Source organism: Crotalus tigris, unplaced genomic scaffold, assembly GCF_016545835.1.
Source record: "Crotalus tigris isolate CLP2741 ecotype Arizona unplaced genomic scaffold, ASM1654583v1 scf7180000020925.269527, whole genome shotgun sequence".
NCBI classification, from domain to species: Eukaryota; Metazoa; Chordata; class Lepidosauria; order Squamata; family Viperidae; genus Crotalus; species Crotalus tigris.
Genome location: NW_024098258.1, coordinates 33,143 through 51,534, shown reverse-complemented (window position 1 = coordinate 51,534; position 18,392 = coordinate 33,143). Strand labels below are relative to the sequence as shown.

Sequence of the window (18,392 nt, the reverse complement as noted above, 5' to 3'; positions counted from 1 at the left end):
GACAAGGGCAACGCTTGCGTGTGTGTGTGTGTGTGTGTGTGTGTGTGTGTATAGGGGCTTGGCTGTGCTCTGATTGGATGGGGGGGCTGGCTGTGCTCTGATTGGATGGAGGAGTGTTCTATTTGGGTGGGGGCTTTGTTATGCTCGGGTTAGTCTGAGTTGCAGGGGGATTTGACAGAATAATCAGAGAAGCCATCGAGATAGAAAAACGCCCACACAGCATGAATAAATGAGATGATACCTCCCGCCTACCAGCCATTTGGAAACCCGCCCTTATTGACAAATGACTCCCTAACACAAAAAATGACACCAGACCCACACTCACAAAAACCACACAGGATGTCACCACCACACATCCACGCAAAAAGCAAACCCAAAGCCACACCCGAGGCACGACCACAAACCAGAAGCCAGACCACAGCTGCATCATTAGCCACTTTAAACCCCTCCAATCCATACATGAAGCAAACTGACACTCACCATGAAGATGAGGCACGACCACGAACGTGAAGCCAAACAATAGCAATGCAGCTCACCATCTCAAATCCCCCTGCAACTCAGACTAACCCGAGCACAACAAAGCCCCCACCCAAACAGAACACTCCCCCATCCAATCAGAGCACAGCCAACCCCATCCAATCAGAGCACAGCCAAGCCCCTAACCAATCCGAACACACCTCCACCCAATGAGAACACAGCCAAGCTCCCATCCAATCAGTTCATACCCCCACTAGCTGTTAAAAGGAAGAAACAGCTACGATCACACATTGCTCCTAGAAGCAAGAAGCCGAAAACACCAGCCTGAAGATAACGAATGGGACTTCATCGAAACATCGCCAAGTCACTTCCAATTTGATGTGGGAGAAAACCCGAATAACCAAAGACCTACATACAAACACCCGTGAAACCTCAGAATATATACATACATATATACATACATACATACATACATATATACATACATACATACATACTGGTATGCATGGGTATGTGTATATTGTTTATGTGTGTACACAGAGACACACTGACAATTTTAAAATGAAAAACATAATTCTTCCCATCTGGTTCCACTCTAATAGGTCCATATCTCCATTTTTTTTCACAGCCAAAATAGCACAGGGTTATTATCTTCACTTAGTATCAACCAGATTGCCATTTAAAATTTTGCTTTTTTTTCTTGAAGCACAATTTTTCTTTTCCTGAATATCTGCTTGTCCTCCTGAGGGTTTTTTTAAAGTGTCCAGAGATAAATTATTTTACCATTTTTCAAATCATCTTAATGAAATTTTCACTCTCAACTCCAGATAGTCCATTAGGAGCTAAATTGTAAAGAGCCAAGTGGGGAATGTAGCTGAGTCATATGTTAGGACATAGTAATTGTTTCAGTGAGATGGATGTATTAGCCAAAAAGTTCTTCTCTGTGAGAGGTATAGGTAACTGTGTGTAGTAAATGAATATATTAAATACAAACTTGAATAGTTATTTGAGTTACTTTTAGAGCTAGCTATTCCTCAGATTTTTTTTAACCTACTTCTGGTCTACAAATAGCTATTTCTCAGTTTGCTGTTTGTGTTAAAATTTGCCACATGAGGAGACATGATTAGAAGAGCTTTTTCATTCCAGTATCCACCGTATACATGCAAATGCAAATGTACATATGTAAAAGAAGAATTCAGGACAACACTGTAGCCGAAAAGATGTTCAAAAAAGCAAAAAAAATAAAAAAAATAAAATATGCAGAAAGTAGCATTTCTTGTGGAAGGCAGTTATGGGGTGAATACATCATTATAAACAGAGCTGCCATTTTAGATTTCAGTAAGAAAGACAATATTGTTTGCCGTGATGCAAAATCCACAACCAAGCTTATAAAATTATTTACATTGTCTCCAGGTCTGATAAAAGCTTTTGTTGCAATTACCATTTTATAACTTAAACAAACAAATAAACCAGCCAAATTCAGAATGCTGAGGGGCTTAGGGATTTATGGCTGAAGTCATAAAGTCCAGGACGGTGAAGAGAAAGGGCTATGTGTGTCATAAAGCAGGGTAAGCTCAAGGTTCAATCAGGTAGATAAAGCGTGTATTTCTTGGTCAAATGAATATTTTATATTATGGTGCTTGAAATTCCACTTTAGGGTATTGTCAATATACACTTCTCTTCGGCACAATCCAGTGCATCTCACTAAAATGAAGGGGAGCTAATCAAGAGCACTTCTAATCTTCAGCCCGCTACTGTCATCTTTTCATTGGGGCCTTCCACATTTAAGATGAAGAAAGATTTTTACTATAGCAATCTTATGTTTGCCTAAAAAAATGCCTATGTCTAACTAAGCTCAGTGTTTCAGCTCAGAAGTATTATACCAGCTGGGAAACATAAAGGAGAGCTTTTACATTACTTAAAACAGAGTACCAAAATAATAGAAACCATGCTGCCTGTAACCTAGCAACAGAAAGAAAGCAATTATCAAATGCTAACTTCTCAGTGGATTGTCTTTGTCAATAGCAGCTTTTCCCAATAAATCCTCCCCGTTTGACACTGCTCCATGTGACACCAAACAAGATACCGTAGGAGCTCAGCTGGATTATTGGAATCTGGTGAGCCCATTTTTTTTAGTTCTGAGTAGTGCATAATGGATAACCACCCAGAGTTGTTCTGGAGGGCGAGATGGGCAGCGTATAAATTTAATTAATAAATAAAAGGGAGGTGTTGCAAGTGCCTTCCTTAAACCTTATGGTACTTTCATTCCTCTCAGTATAAACTAGGGTTTGTCAACCTTGGCAATTTTAAGTGTGTGGACTTCAACTTCCAGAATCCCCCAACCAGCCACACTGACTAGGGGAATTCTGGGAACTGAAGTCCACACATTTTAAAATTGCCAAGGTTGAAAAATACTGGTAGAAACTTGGCTTATCCAGTTGAATTAGGAAAGAGGCTTAGATGGAGTAACAGAAAATAATAGAAGAAACTCTGTTGGGTCATTTTTTTAAAAAAAGCAAACTATTTCAGTTTTCTAGATCAGCTTCTCATATATACCATTTTGCATTTCCAGTGATATATTTAGCAATGGCCTAGAACAGATTACCACACAAACTTCCCTCCTTTATCTCATTTCTCTACAGAATTCACATGCCTTTTCCCAAATGCACCTGGAATGGAGCTGTCATAATGATGAATAAAAGCAGCTCCAGAGGTACACTATTTGGGGATTGTACATAATCATCACAAAAGCCTTCCCAGGCCCACCAGAGCTATTCCTGTAAGACAAAATCATGTGCTTGGAGAATAATCATATTAATTATACCTCATGTCGAGTATAAAAAATATGAAATGAAATAATTTGGTCTTCACCCTACCACAATTTTTAGGACCATGCCTCTGAGATCTTCCCTGATAGCCAAATATATGCTTTGGCTTGGAAAAAGTTGAACATTTGTGCATTAGAGCATCTTCAAGGCATTTTAAGAAGCACAGACAATAAGAAACACAAGGGCATAAAGACTGAAAAAGAGTCATACAAGTTAAGAACTTGTTTAGCTGATTTTATCCTGGTTTTGACAGTTCCCTTAAAGGGATCTGAACCTTCAATGAGTAAATTAAAAGGATTGGGGCCTTTAGCAAGTTTCAAGATTAATAAACAGAAGAGAAAGATGTTGACAAATCCTGAGATCAAACAGGATTTATGAATAACACAGATTTTAAGATTAAGAAGATAAAATATTTAGATATAACTAAAATATGAATTTTATATTCTTTCAAAATTACTATTCTGGGACATGGAATAAAGTTTGAAAAGATATATCAAGATGAGACGAATTACAATTGTCACTGCATTGTTGGGTAGAATTTCTGTGATTAAGATGAATGTTTTAATTAGAATGTTATTTTTGTCTCAGACAATGCCTGTTTTATCAACTGAACTATTATTTAAACAATAGCAGAAGGATTTATCTAAATTTGTGTGGCAGGAGAAAAATGACTTAAATGTAAGGTACTATAAGATCCAAAGAGAATGACTGGGTCTACCAAAAGTGAAATTATATTTTGCTGCCTGTTGTCTAACTTGGATGAAAGGGCAAATATTGTTAGGAAATAGAAGGCTATTGGAATTAGAAGGACATGATTTAAGATTTGAGTGGCATGGATACTTATGGTATAATAAAGTTAAGGTTAATGTAGATTTTAAAACCCCTTTATGGATTACTGCCTTGTCGTGGCGAAGGGGCTTGCGTAACTCAATGAAGCTATAAGCTATGCTGTGCAGGGCCACCCAAGATGGACAAGTTATAGCAGAGAGTTCTGACAAAATGTGATCCACTGGAGAAGGAAATGGCAAACCACTCCAATATCTTTTCCATGAAAACCCCATGGACAGTACTAAAAGGCAAAAAGATATGACGCTGGAAGATGAGCCCCTCAGGTCGGAAGGTGTCCAATATGCTACTGGGGAAGAGCAGAGGGCTAGTACTAGTAGTGCCAGAAAGAATGAAGTGACTGGGCCAAAGCCAAAAGGACGCTCAGCTGTGGATATATCTGGTGGTGAAAGGAAAGTCCGATGCTGTAAAGATTTTATTCTCCATAAGAACCTGGAATGTAAGATCCATTAATCAAGGCAAGCTAGACCTAGTCAAAAAAGAGATGACAAGACTGAACATCAACATCTTAGGAATCAGCGAACTAAAATGGACAGGAATGGGTGAATTTAACACAGATGACCATCAGGTATACTACTGTGGGCAAGAATCCCTCAGAAGAAATGGAGTAGCCTTCATAGTCAATAAAAGAATAGGAAAAGCAATACTGGGATACAATCCCCAAAACGGCAGAATGATCTCAATTCGAATCCAAGGCAAACCATTCAATATCACAATAGTCCAAATCTATGCTCCAACCACTGGTGCTGAAGAGGATGAAATTGACCAGTTTTATGAAGCCCTACAGCACCTTATAGAACTAACACCAAAAAATGATGTCCTTATCATCATGGGGGATTGGAATGCTAAGTTGGGAAGTGAAAAGATAACCGGAATAACAGGCAAGTTTGGCCTTGGAGTTCAAAATGAAGCAGGGCATAGGCTAATAGAATTTTGTCAAGAGAATACGATGGTCATAATAAACACTCTTTTCCAACAACCCAAGAGACGGCTCTACACATGGACATTACCAGACGGTCAACATAGAAATCAGATTGACTATGTGCTCTGCAGCCAAAGATGGAGAAGCTCTATACAGTCAGTAAAAACAAGACCAGGAGCTGACTGTGGCTCAGATCATGAGCTTCTCATTGCAAAATTTAGGCTTAAATTGAAAAAAGTAGGGAAAAGCACTAGGCCACTCAGGTATGAACTAAATCATATCCCTGATGAATATACAGTAGAGGTGACAAATAGATTTAAGGAATTAGATCTGATAGACAGAGTGCCTGAAGAACTATGGATGGAAGTTCGCAAATTGTACAAGAGGTAGCAACTAAAACCATCCCAAAGAAAAAGAAATGCAAGAAAGCAAAATGGCTGTCTGAGAAAGCTTTGCAAATAGCTGAGGAAAGAAGGGAAGCGAAAGGCAAAGGAGAAAGAGAAAGATACACCCAATTGAATGCAGAATTCCAGAGAGTAGCTAGAAGAGATAAGAATGTCTTCTTAAATGAACAGTGCAAAGAAATAGAAGAAAACAACAGAATAGGGAGGACCAGAGATCTCTTCAAGAAAATTGGAGAGATGAAGGGAACGTTTCATGCAAAGATGGGCATGATAAAGGACCAAAATGGCAGAGACCTAACAGAGGCAGAAGAGATTAGAAGAGATGGCAAAACTACACAGAAGAACTATACAAGAATGAGCTTAACATCCCAGATAACCACAATGATATGGTCACTGACCTCGAACCAGACATCCTAGAATGTGAAGTGAAATGGGCCTTAGAAAATCTGAGCAACAACAAAGCTAGTGGAGGTGACAGTATTTCAACTGAGCTATTCAAAATCTTAAAAGACGATGCAGTAAAAGTGCTACACTCAATTTGCCAGCAAATTTGGAAAACTCAACAGTGGCCACAGGATTGGAAAAGGTCAGTTTACATTCCAATTCCAAAGAAAGGCAATGCCAAAGAATGTTCAAACTATCGCACAATTGCACTCATTTCACATGCTAGTAAAGTAATGCTTAAAATCCTACAAGCTAGACTCCAGCAGTATGTAGATCGAGAACTACCAGAAGTACAGGCAGGATTTCGAAGAGGCAGAGGAACTAGAGATCAAATTGCCAACATACGCTGGATCATGGAGAAAGCTAGGGAGTTCCAGAAAAACATCTACTTCTGCTTCATTGACTATGCTAAAGCCTTTGATTGGGTGGATCACAACAAATTGTGGCAAGTTCTTAAAGAGATGGGAGTACCAGACCATCTCATTTGTCTCTTGAGAAACTTATATGTGGGTCAAGAAGCAACAGTGAGAACTGGACACGGAACCACTGATTGGTTCAAAATTGGAAAAGGAGTCCGGCAAGGCTGTATACTGTCGCCCTGCCTATTTAACTTATATGCAGAGCGCATCATGAGAAAGGCAGGGCTAGATGAATCAAAAGTTGGAATTAAGATTGCCAGGAGAAATATCAACAACCTAAGATATACAGATGATACCACTCTAATGGCAGAAAGTGAAGAGGAACTAAAGAGCCTCTTGATGCGGGTGAAGAAGGAGAGTGCAAAAGTTGGCTTGAAACTCAACATTAAGAAAACCAAAATCATGGCATCCGGCCCTCTCAATTCCTGGCAAATAGATGGGGAAGAAATGGAGGTAGTGACAGATTTTATTTTTCTGGGCTCCAAGATCACCTCAGATGGGGACTGCAGCCAAGAAATTAAAAGACGCTTGCTCCTGGGGAGGAAAGCTATGGCAAATCTAGACAGCATACTAAAAAGCAGAGACATCCCCCTGCCAACAAAAGTGCGTATAGTCCAGGCTATGGTTTTCCCTGTTGCAATGTATGGCTGTGAAAGTTGGACCATAAGAAAGGCTGAGCTCCAAAGAATTGAGTCCTTTGAACTATGGTGCTGGAGAAGACTCCTGTGAGTCCCTTGGACTGCAAGGCTTTCAAACCGGTCAGTCCTAGAAGAGATCAACCCTGACTGCTCTTTAGAAGGCCAGATCCTGAAGTTGAAACTCAAATACTTTGGCCACCTAATGAGAAGGAAGGACTCACTGGAAAAGGGCCTAATGCTGGGAAAGATTGAGGGCAATAGAAGAAGGGGGCGACAGAGAATGAGATGGCTGGATGGAGTCACTGAAGCAGTAGGTGAGAACTTAAATGGACTCCAGAAGATGGTAGAGGACAGGAAGACCTGGAGGAACGTTGTCCATGGGGTCACGATGGGTCGGACACAACTTCGCAATTAACAACAAAAGATTTTAAAAAATCATATTAAAATCAATCTTAAAATTAGGAATGAATATAAATTCAGATTATGCCCTAAAATGTCTTGTGGTTTTCAGTACAAGAAGCATTTTATAGATCAAAAATGAGAACTAAGTATTAAAGGTTAACTTACTGTGATACACTAAAATTTTCTGAAGGGGATTGTAAAATAAAATCAAGAGAAGATTTAAGAAGGTTATATTGTCAATGGTTTTCCTGTGTACAATTATTAAAAAGGTTTAAAGTGGATGGAAGATTTTATGGTTTTGAACAATGTAAAACTGAGTTTGAAACAGAACTATATATCAGTGAGGAACATGTTATTGCTAATTGTATATTTTTTAAAAAAAATAAGACGAGAACAGGAATGTATGATGACATGCGCTGAACAATGTGATTATAATATACAAATGGATCAATGTGAAAAGATGTAGTAGAACAGATTTACATTATTTTATAATCTTAAAGAGAATTTTTACAAAATAATGTATCATTGGTCACCAGAGAAATTGTTTAGAATGTATAAAGATACTTTGAATCTTTTCTGAAAATGTAAACTATAGGAAGGGATATTTTATTATGTTTGGTAGATGTTAAAAAAGCTTAAAATTGTAGTCATATACATATATTAATTCAGAAGATTTTTAAAGACTAAAATTACAGTTGAAACCAAAGGCTTTTGGGGTGGACTAATGAACAGAAAATTAGAAAAAAAGGTAATGGTCTTTATCTATAACAACTGCAACAATACCATTTATTTGTTCAAAAGTGGAAAGATTTGACGCTACCCATAACAGAGGAATGGTTACTGAAGATGACAGAACTTGCAGAGATAGTTAAATTAAATTCCCTGATTAGAGAAAAGCCAATATCTACATTTTATGGCTGACTGGAAACCGTTTATAGACTTTTTGTATGAAACACAAAAAATGCACATCTTACATTGATGATAAGAAAAAAATGGATAATAAAAAGTGAGTTTTTTTATTATAATCCTAGAGTAAGAGATAATTTAGTAATTGTATTTGCTGCAAAGGAAATCAGAAACTTATTTCTATTTCTTTTGGGGGGGGTTTCTGCATTTTTTCTTTCTTCTCTCTCTCTCTCTCTCTCTCTCTCTCTCTCTCTCTCTCTCTCTCTCTCTCTCTCTCTCTCTCTCTCTCCCCCCTTTATTCTGTATTAGCTTCTATTGCTTTTATGTTATTTTTTAAAAAATCTTTTAATAAAAAAAGATAGGAAACACAGAACTTCCCCGGATAGTGGGATAAAGCTATTTGCATACTCTATATGAGCCATATTGTTACCACAAAGGGTTTATCTGATCTATTTTTCTTTGTCACACTGTAGCCAATCACATGTATTTTGGAAGTTCATAAGCATTGCAACACCTTTTGGTGAAAGCAGCAAAAACCTGGAGACATCACTGGTTATCCCCTCTAATCTAGAAACTACCTAGCAAGGGATCAAATCTTTGTGATGGTCTTTGTTTCTGTAATGTATTTATGGACAAATCTATAAGGAATACTTGTGATGATGGCAGAGAGGAATCAGTACATCCATTTCTACTCAGACTATGACCTGCTGTTGGCTAAAAAGATGAAAGATTTGCAGAGAATGTTACATAGACTGGATGATTCAATAAGAAGTATGGATTTAAAAAAATCAATGAATTAGGACCAAAGTTTGGTCCTAATCCATCAATAGATTTGACAGATAAAATGGAGCAAACAATATGTTACATATAAATGTGAAAAACTAGACCAAAATAGATGAATTTGTGTACCTTGTAGGATGTTTACTAAAGAATAGAAAATGTAATGTAAAATATTAAGAAGTACAAAAAGTTCATTGAAAGAAGAGAAAACAGCTTTGTAAGAAAACATGCTTCTTCCCACTTTCTCATGAGAGATGGTTGGGTGAGAGGGGAAATATGAAATCACTGAATTGTAATGGGAATATGTTAGTATTTGTACATGTAGTAAAACAAAATAAAATGGGTGATCAATGAGTATGTGTTGAATATGAAGCATACGACCATTGTGAAAGAAATACATTGAGGTAGTTCATCCTAGAAAGAGAAAGGATGATTCACAAAACAAATATATGCTTGAGAGGAAGTGGGAGACTAAAAAAGTTGTGCCTTGATGGAGTTGATAAAATGCTCAAAAAACAGAGGAGAAGTTTAAAAGACCAAACACAATGTATGAAATAGCATATGGATGTGATAGAAGCAAGGAGTTTTCCTGGCTTAGAAAGGAATTAAAAAGTATAAGGAATTGGGGTAAACTAGACCTAGATTTAGCTCAATTTTATTTTTTTTTCTTATTGTATGTGTTATATAGTTTTGTTCACAATTTCTTACTCCTTTTCTGTGCTTTATGTTATGCAGTTTACCAAAAAGGAATTGTATAATGGATATGTAGGTATGAATTAATCTCATTTACATGTGATGATGCTACCCATTCAATCATGTCCAATTCTCAGCAACTCTATTGGATGCTATTTAACAGAGAGAGAGAGAAAGAGAGAGAGAGTTGAAGGTATTCTAACAGTTAGTTTACTGAACTAGGTTTTTTTCCTACATAGTTCCATTTTAAATATACATATTGTATATCATAGAGGACAGTTTGTATTGAATATTTTATAATGCACATTTATTAAAAAAGGCTACTATTACTACTACTACTACTACTACTACTACTACTACTACTACTGTATTGCCTTTTATTAAGTTTTGGCACCACAATTAAACATAAGAAAGAGAAATATTTAATTTCTTCTTTTTCATTTTTTGTGTGCACTTGGTACCTGGTAAGATTTAGGGAGGGCAAAGTCAAAAGCCCTGTAAAAGCCCACAAAAACAATTAAACTTTAAGGAAAAGTAAAGTTCTGTTGACTTGCATGGCATTTCATCTACCCTACAAGTGTTGCCAGCCCTTACTATTAAGAGCCAGATTCTCAGAAGTCTGCCTGTGGTAAGAGTAGGGTTAAGCCCAAACCAAAAATTAATGGCATGACCCACTCTTCTGAACACATCTTCTTTTTGATAGCTACTTCTCTGCCTTCCCCCATTCCCCCAAGGCAAGGCTACAAAGGGAAAGAAAGACGTTTACTAGTGGTTTTAATTGTATGCTGTTAGAACCCTTTTTAAAATTTGATAAAGGGATGAGAGCTGTGTCTTGCTTCTGAGCCCCAGATTGCTCTGAATTTAGCCCTAGAAGTATCAGTATCAGTCAGTTATACAATCCTCATATCCAAAGATTTCTCTTATACTGATTGTGTGGGTGTGCATGCACACACACATACATGCAGGCATACACCTGTGAGTTAGTATTGAATTTTGGTGACTGCCTAGTCAAGTCCTTGTAGTTTTCTTGGCAAGATTTTGGAAGTGGTTTGCCACTGGCTCCTTCTTAGGGTTAAGAGGGAGGGACAAGCTCAAGGTCATCAGCTGGCTTTGTGCCTATGGCAAGACTAGAATTCAGTCTCCCAGTTTTTAGCTTGGAGCCTTAACCACTACCCCAGATTGGCCCTCTACATTGATGTAGGCTGAAGCAAAGTTTTCAAACGAGGAGATTTAATGAATGTTATTTTCAAAGCAAGGCAACAAATAGATGGAGCATAATGAGACTTGCTTTATTGATTAAATAGAATCGCTTTCTTGTTTAATAGATGTTTCAATAACTCTGTCTCTCTGCTCTGGTATGTATAGGTTCTACTCTAAATCTGGATAAACTAGTAGAAACCTCTTATTTGTTTTAGTAGAATTTATTCTTATGGGCAAAAAGGAAGTAATCATTGCTTTATCAACCACTGCAGGCTCACAGTCTCAAAAAGATTATGAGCATGGGTTCACGATATCCTTTTATTACCCATCCTTAGAGTCATTATGCCTTAGGCACAGTGGTGGATATTAATCAATGAAAGGAGTTCTTTATCTCATATTTTGCTATAAAAAGCCCAAGTTAATCTTTGTAACAAGGCAAGCTTGATAATGTAGAGCTTTATGAAGATACAAAAATCATGATTTGTCCACATGCAAAACATGCACAAAAGAATGATATCAAAGAAGGATAGATGTGTAATGAATTTTTGAAATGGCTGTCACAGCAGCTATTCAACAAAGCAATGTTGCTTTAATCTCTGGAGAATAATAATCAAGCTCTTGCCTTTAAAGAAAAGCTCTTAATGGTGCTAAAGAAATAAATGCCCTCAATAAATCGTTAATGGATGCTGAAAATATTCAGTGCTACACAGAACTAAGCCAAAACAAGTACCAATGTGTACTGTACATGATGGGATAATCAAGGGATAATATTTGGAGCAGGAACACTGGTCTTTTATTCTAGAATTGTTATGGAAGTTGAGGATTGTAGAATAAAAAGAAGTCAAGAAATATAGATGCAGAATTCCTTCCTTCTTTGCCAAACACATTGGGAATTGAGTCAAAGGATAAGTTAATGTCTACAAAGGCAACATATAACATTGATCTTAGAGTTAGCTAGATATTTTTCCACCAAAAATGTTTTTATTATATTATTTTATCATAAGAGATAAAATACAAAACAGAAAAACAAACAAACAAAATGAAACAAAACAAAAGCATGCATTCAATACTAACAAAAAAAAATCAAGATCAAGATCAAGGGGGTAGAACCAATTTGTGCAGTGATACAAGTATCAGAAACAGAGAGAAATGAATCACACTACGATATAGATATGTGAGCCTGAATCTTTTAAGAGAATATTTGTTATTGTTGCCTTTATGGATACATCTGTAGGGTCTTGCATCTATTCATAGTCATGAAGAAGATATTCATATGGCTTACCTTTGATAAGTTTTAGTCTTAACAGCAGTTTTCACTAAAGGTTCTTGAAGGTGTCATATGAGCAGTATCAGAGTATCACCAGCTGAGCTTTTATAGCCACCTTAAAGCTCTACACATTACTTCCTACCTGCACAATTGTTAGACAGGCTTTTATATAGCAAAGATATCCTGAATTCCGCTACTGATCTAATCCAAGCATTGGTTTTGGCTTGCTGTTGATGTGTTTCTTCGTCTCTCTGATTTAGGTCAGTGCAGATGTCAAACACAGCACTGGGATTAGCAGGTTGCAACAACTGTTTTGATATCTGTGGGACAGTGCCACATAGTGTGGCAGTATTTAGCAACTTGGGGAAGCGAATAGGAAAAGTTTCAATTATTTTTTTTTTTCAGACCGTAGGTTTTGAATGAGTAAACAATGCTTACAGCAGAATCTTTTGCCAATGGACTGCTGAAAGCAATATTTGGCCAGCACTACTAAGTTCTGGGAGGCCAAGAAAGCCAGACCATGCTGAGATTTTCTTTAAAAAGTAGACAAACACTGTGGAGCCAGCATAGACTTTTGTAAATGAATTCATTGCTTGGAAAATATTGGCACGGCATTCATTTGGCAACAGCATTATGAACAGCAAACAGAAAAGAGAATGTGGTACTGTAATTGCACTCTTGGTAATCCATGATGTTAAAAAGAACCAAAAAAGAAGTGCCAGGGAGAAATGATGCTTTCAGTATAGCATTAGGCATTGTTTTGTTCAGGGAAGGCAAGAACAAGAACTTCTTAAGTTAGAATAAATACAGTGGTGGGATTCAGCCGGTTCGCACCCAGTTTGGCAGAACTGGTAGCTAATTTTTTGTTGCCCAGGCCCAGAACGGACTTCTGGAAGCGGCATCCACACAAGAACCGGTTGTTCACATATTTGAATCCCACCACTGGATAAATAGCTACCTTGCTATTTATCTCAGATCTTCTGAGATAAGTAGGTAACTAGGAATCAAGATCTTGGAAAGAAATAGCCAGCTCATTCCAGTTTGGCTGGCTCCAGATCATAGTTTAACTCCCATTCTACCACCATGTAATGCGAGCAGGGACAGATAAGAGAAATGATGCTTCTGTTGGGCCCGTATGATGTCTCTTAATTATATGAGTAAACAATTATTTCACTTACAAGTGAGAATATTCTTCTTTTTTCTTCTTGGATGTCCCATGACGGAGGAAAACTGCCTCTTACCATGAAACTTGCTAGTTTGGTAGCAAGCTTGAAAAGGGAAGCTTATTTTTCTTTTCTGGCCATTTCCTTGAACATTTTCTCTATTCAGTTTTTTTCTCTTTCTTTCTATTTTCCTCTCTGGATGTGAGGGTGATCTGGCTGTCATCTCATTTATCATCAGGGCTGATTTGGTGGCTGGTTAAGAAGGCTAAGCTGGGACCCTGTTCATCCTCCTAAAGTTGCAGGATCAGTGGAAGAGGACCACCATCTCAGACAGAAGGGGTGTACTGTCCTCTAATCAGGGAGATATAATAACTTTTCAATAGACTTATCCCTTCTTCCCAGCTCATTTCTATTCCCCACCCCCATCTCAGCCCTTATTTTGAGCATTGTTAGTGTGAATGGTTGGTACATGTAAAATGGGAAATCAATTCATTTTGTAAATAGGGTATCTTGATTTGCGGCCAAAAAAAAATCATCTGTAGTCATTCATTCACTCACCTCGAGATTGCTCCTGGCCTGTACTTTGTACATGCAGTATATAGATGATATGGCAGCATGATGGCTCAGTGATTAAGATACTGGGCTTGTTGGCTGAAAGCCAACAGCCTGGGTTCAAAACCCGAGTGTTGTGCAATGGGGTGAGTACCCATCTTCACCTAAGCTCCTGCCCACCTAGAAGTTTGAAAGCATGCAAATGTGAGTAGATAAATAAGTACCATTTCAGTGGGAGGGAAACAGTGCTCTGCAATGTTATGTTGGCTACATGACTGCAGAAATGTCTTCTGACAGAATTTACTCACAGCCTCAAAATGGAGATGAGTGCTACCCCCTATAGTTAGTAACAACTAATGGAGTAAAATCTGTAGGGACTCCATATAGAATAGATTAATATAGATACACATACACATACGTATACAATAAACTTGTACATATTTTACAAATGTATGCATGCACTTTATTGTTAATATGGATTACCAGTTGAAATCTTTGACTGGAAAGGGGGAAAGCCTAGAAGTGCATATGATCCTGATCAATGTTTGTAATTTTTTTATTTTGTCTTTGCATTGCTTTGGCATGGGTGTCTTACAGCTAGAATAATATTATTTTCAGATAAATATGGTATGTGATCTAAATTCATTTGAACCATAAATGAGAACTCTATTAAGGATGTCTGGCCTCATTCATTAGCAAATTTGTGGAGCAAGAAAAGATATTCAGATGATCAAATGACATATAATGCATAACTTTGCTGAATATTAAGAATTCTTAGCAAAGGAATGTTCTCATTCTTTTGATGGGAACATAACATTTATTGCACAACTGGTATTTTTAACCATCCTTCAGGAGAAATATGCACATCAGTCTGTTTCTGGGCCTGGAAGTGCTTCATGTATTCACTCATTATTCTACTTTGTTATATTTTCTATGTTTTAGTTTACAAATAATAAATAAAACCCTCATCTTATTGCATGCAACTTTGTCTAAGAAATGCAAATTTGCAAAAAGATGTCTCTTCATCTTCCTCTCTTGTCTCTAATACAGGAAAGCCACCTGGGGACTACGTGATACAATAGAATCCATATTGGTCAGTCATAACATTTTATTCCCAAAATGGTTTTTTTTTTAATGTCCCTAACTTACAGCATGAGAATATACCTTTTTTTTTTTTCGAGTCAGCTTTGACTTCTAGCAACAGCCTGGACAACTCCCTGAAATTTTCTTGGCAAGAAAATTTTTGTGACCTCCTTCATAGGGGCTGAGAGAAAGCCCAAAGTTACTCGGCTGGCTTTCTACCTAAAGGAAGACTAGATCTCCCAGTCTCCCAGTTTCTCCCTAGTACCTTAACCACTAAACCAAACTATTGCAATCCATTTTGAATCCACTTGAAAATGTCATTCTTGATTTTTTTTATCCCTTTCTATAGAAAATTTAATATGTGCATATATTTTTATTTTTGCTTCAGAATTAGAGTATGAAATCATGTGATGGTCCTTTTTGTTTTTTTTAATGTAGTAGGAGGTTTAAATGTGGAATAGGCATCATCTAATCATCATCAGTTTTCCTAAATAGGTTTGCTAACCAACAGATTTTGGGCTGCACATTGTGCTCTCTGGAAGATTTTGATTTGAATCTCAAAGTCCCTCTTGAAACTAACTTTTGCCCCATTTTTAATGAACTAGAAGGAGAAATCCAGAGGAAGTATTCATATTAAGTGTATTACATTAATTAGATTCTAATTAAATCAAATAAAGGCTTAGCATGGGCTAAGCGTTTCCATAGCCTTGCCTAGTTTTTGGATAGGGAAGTAATACTTTATCTGATGTTCAGATGGAAAAGCATGAAATCAAATTCAAATTGCCTGATTAATATTTGCAAACAGCAAGTATTTAAGGATAGGTCACTTGCACATTATTTGCAATGTTCATTATTTATTGATATCCCTAATGAATTTTTTTTTAATGAAAAAGTCTGCAAGACTAACTGGATAAAACTGCAAAACCTCGTGGCTTTGGAGATCAAAAAGTAACACTTCCTTCTGTTCAGCTGCTTATGGAAAGGCTAATATTGTTAAGAGCAAATGTAAAAGTTACTGAATTCCAACCTCAGCACTTTACCTTGCAGAGTTTAGTCCATCTTTAGTGAATAATGCTAGTAAACACAGCTAATGGGAGGGATTCGTGATGAAAAGAAATTACATTGAGAGACATAGCTTCAAAACTACATATATTATTAATTTGATAGAGGATTTCTCTTGAATTATTATGCACTTCTCTTTTCAGATGGGCTTGTGAAGCAGTCTCATTGGCAAGTCTAAGAAGTCAACACCAATCTCCCTTTAAACCAAAGCATGAAAAATGCACATTGCATAATTTGATTTATTTAGTCTATTTTCCTAGCCAAGGGAGCTAGTATACATGTGGCGTCATTTATACCCTTGCTGTGATCCAGGTTATACTGTGCATCTACCATAGAGTTATCTTTATAAATGTTCCCCTGCTAATTTCAATTAACAAGGAAGGATCTGTGTGCAAAATTTTGCTTATAATTAATGGAGAAAGTTATACCAGTATCAGAATGTATATTGGAACTGAAGTTAGAGTGGATGCTTCATTCAAAGTAATTTGAAATGAAACAATCACACATTTTTCCATGTTCTGGATTTATATTTCTGTTCTCCATAGTATTGAATACAACAATTTGTTTGTATCAAGTTTGCTCTGCAACTTGGTTTGCTCCTGCATATAGACAACACTTTCCTTTTTTTTTCTGTAGAAATAGAACTTTTTTTTCAAAACATTAAGCTAACTGAACTAGGGAAAATAAACAATTTCTCTGAGCAACACAATCACCATTGAAATTTCTTAGTGCAGAAAATGCCAAAGAACTCAAATAAAATCTATCCTTGCAATCTATTAGTCATCTTGCAATATTACATACATAATGAATTGTAATAATTTTTAATCTCGGTTTCTTTGCTTAATCATAAATTCATTCTCACCATCATTAGGGAAAACATCTTTGTTTGATTCCTTGAACAAAAAGTGAATAAAAGACATTTTGCCTTTAATGCTAGTGGCTGTATAGCCCTCAGGATTGGTAGCAATTGAAAAATCTTGGGAATATCAAAAGATCATTTACATGTGGTTCATTGACTACAAAAAAGTCTTTGATTATGTTGATCATGAGAAGCTATGGAGAGTCCTACAAGACCTGGGGGTATCAGCACCTCTGGTCAACTTGGTGTAATCACTGTACACAAATCAGAAAGCCACTGTGCTAACATCATTTAGAGTCACTGATTAGTTTAAGATCAAGAAAGGAGTGTGACAAGATTGCATTCTTTTCCCTTTCTTATTCAACCCGGATACCGAAATAATTGTGAGAAAGAATCTTGAAGAATCAAAAAATCTGGGTAAAGATTGGATCAATCATCTTCGATATACTGATGATACAACTCTGCCCTCAGAAACCAAAAAAAAAAAAAAAAAAGGCTGGGAACATCTGATCAAGAAAATCAAAGAAGAAAGTGGGATTTTTTAATCTCTTTCTGAACATCAAAATGACCAAGCCCATAACTATTGCAAAAAATAGAAACATCAAACTAGAAATGGTGAAGAGACAGAATGTGTGGGAAAATTCACTTTCCTAAGATCACAGAAAACAGTGAATGCAGCCCAGAAATAAAACATTGGATTGCACTGGGTCATACAGCAATGATAAACATGAGCTGAATGTGGAAACACAAGGACATCACCCTGGCAATCAAATGTAGGTTAGTCCATTCCATTGCATTCCCTGTAACTACCTATGGTCGTGAAAGTTGGACCTTAAAAAAGCAAGAACAGAAGAAAACCAACTCATTTGAGCTCTAGTGCTGGAGAAGGCTTCTGCATATTCCTTGGACAGCAGAAGTGACTAACAAACAAGTACTGGAGTGTATAATACCAGACATGTTACTAGAAGGCAAAATCATGGTCAAGTTATGGGGGGGAATTTACTCTTGAAAGCAATTATTTTGTGAAGAGTTAGCAGTAAAAGGAAACCAGGCCACCAAAGAACATGGTGGTCAGATACCATCAAAGCTGACACCAACAAGAACATAAAACCATTCAAAGAAGTGGTGCAAGATTGGAAGATATGGAGAGACCTGGCTCATAGAGTTGCCAAGACTCTGACACTATTGAATGGATAGCATTATCATCATCACCATCATCATCTTCATCATCATCATCTCTTTATGAGTCTGCCTCAGAGAGAGAGAGAGAGAGAGAGAGGGAGGGGGAGGGAGGGAGAGAGAGAGAGACAGAGAGAGAGAGAGAGAGAGAGAGAGAGAGAGAGATATTGGCCCAATAGCCAATAGCACTAGAACTCACAGACTTCCAATTTCTTGTTTAATGCCTTAACCACTACACCGAACTGGCTCTTTGGGATGAGATGAGACA

The 18,392-nt window shown here is 37.1% G+C and overlaps 1 long non-coding RNA gene across 1 annotated transcript in view; it reads right to left on the bottom strand.

The window, feature by feature from the left end:
• The window catches only part of LOC120319659, a 49,939-nt gene extending 37,459 nt beyond the window's left edge, over positions 1–12,480 (bottom strand). The window contains exon 1 of the long non-coding RNA XR_005559806.1: positions 12,242–12,480. This is a non-coding gene — a long non-coding RNA (uncharacterized LOC120319659). The remainder of the gene's footprint in view (positions 1–12,241) is intronic.
• Between the last annotated feature and the right edge of the window lie 5,912 nt (positions 12,481–18,392).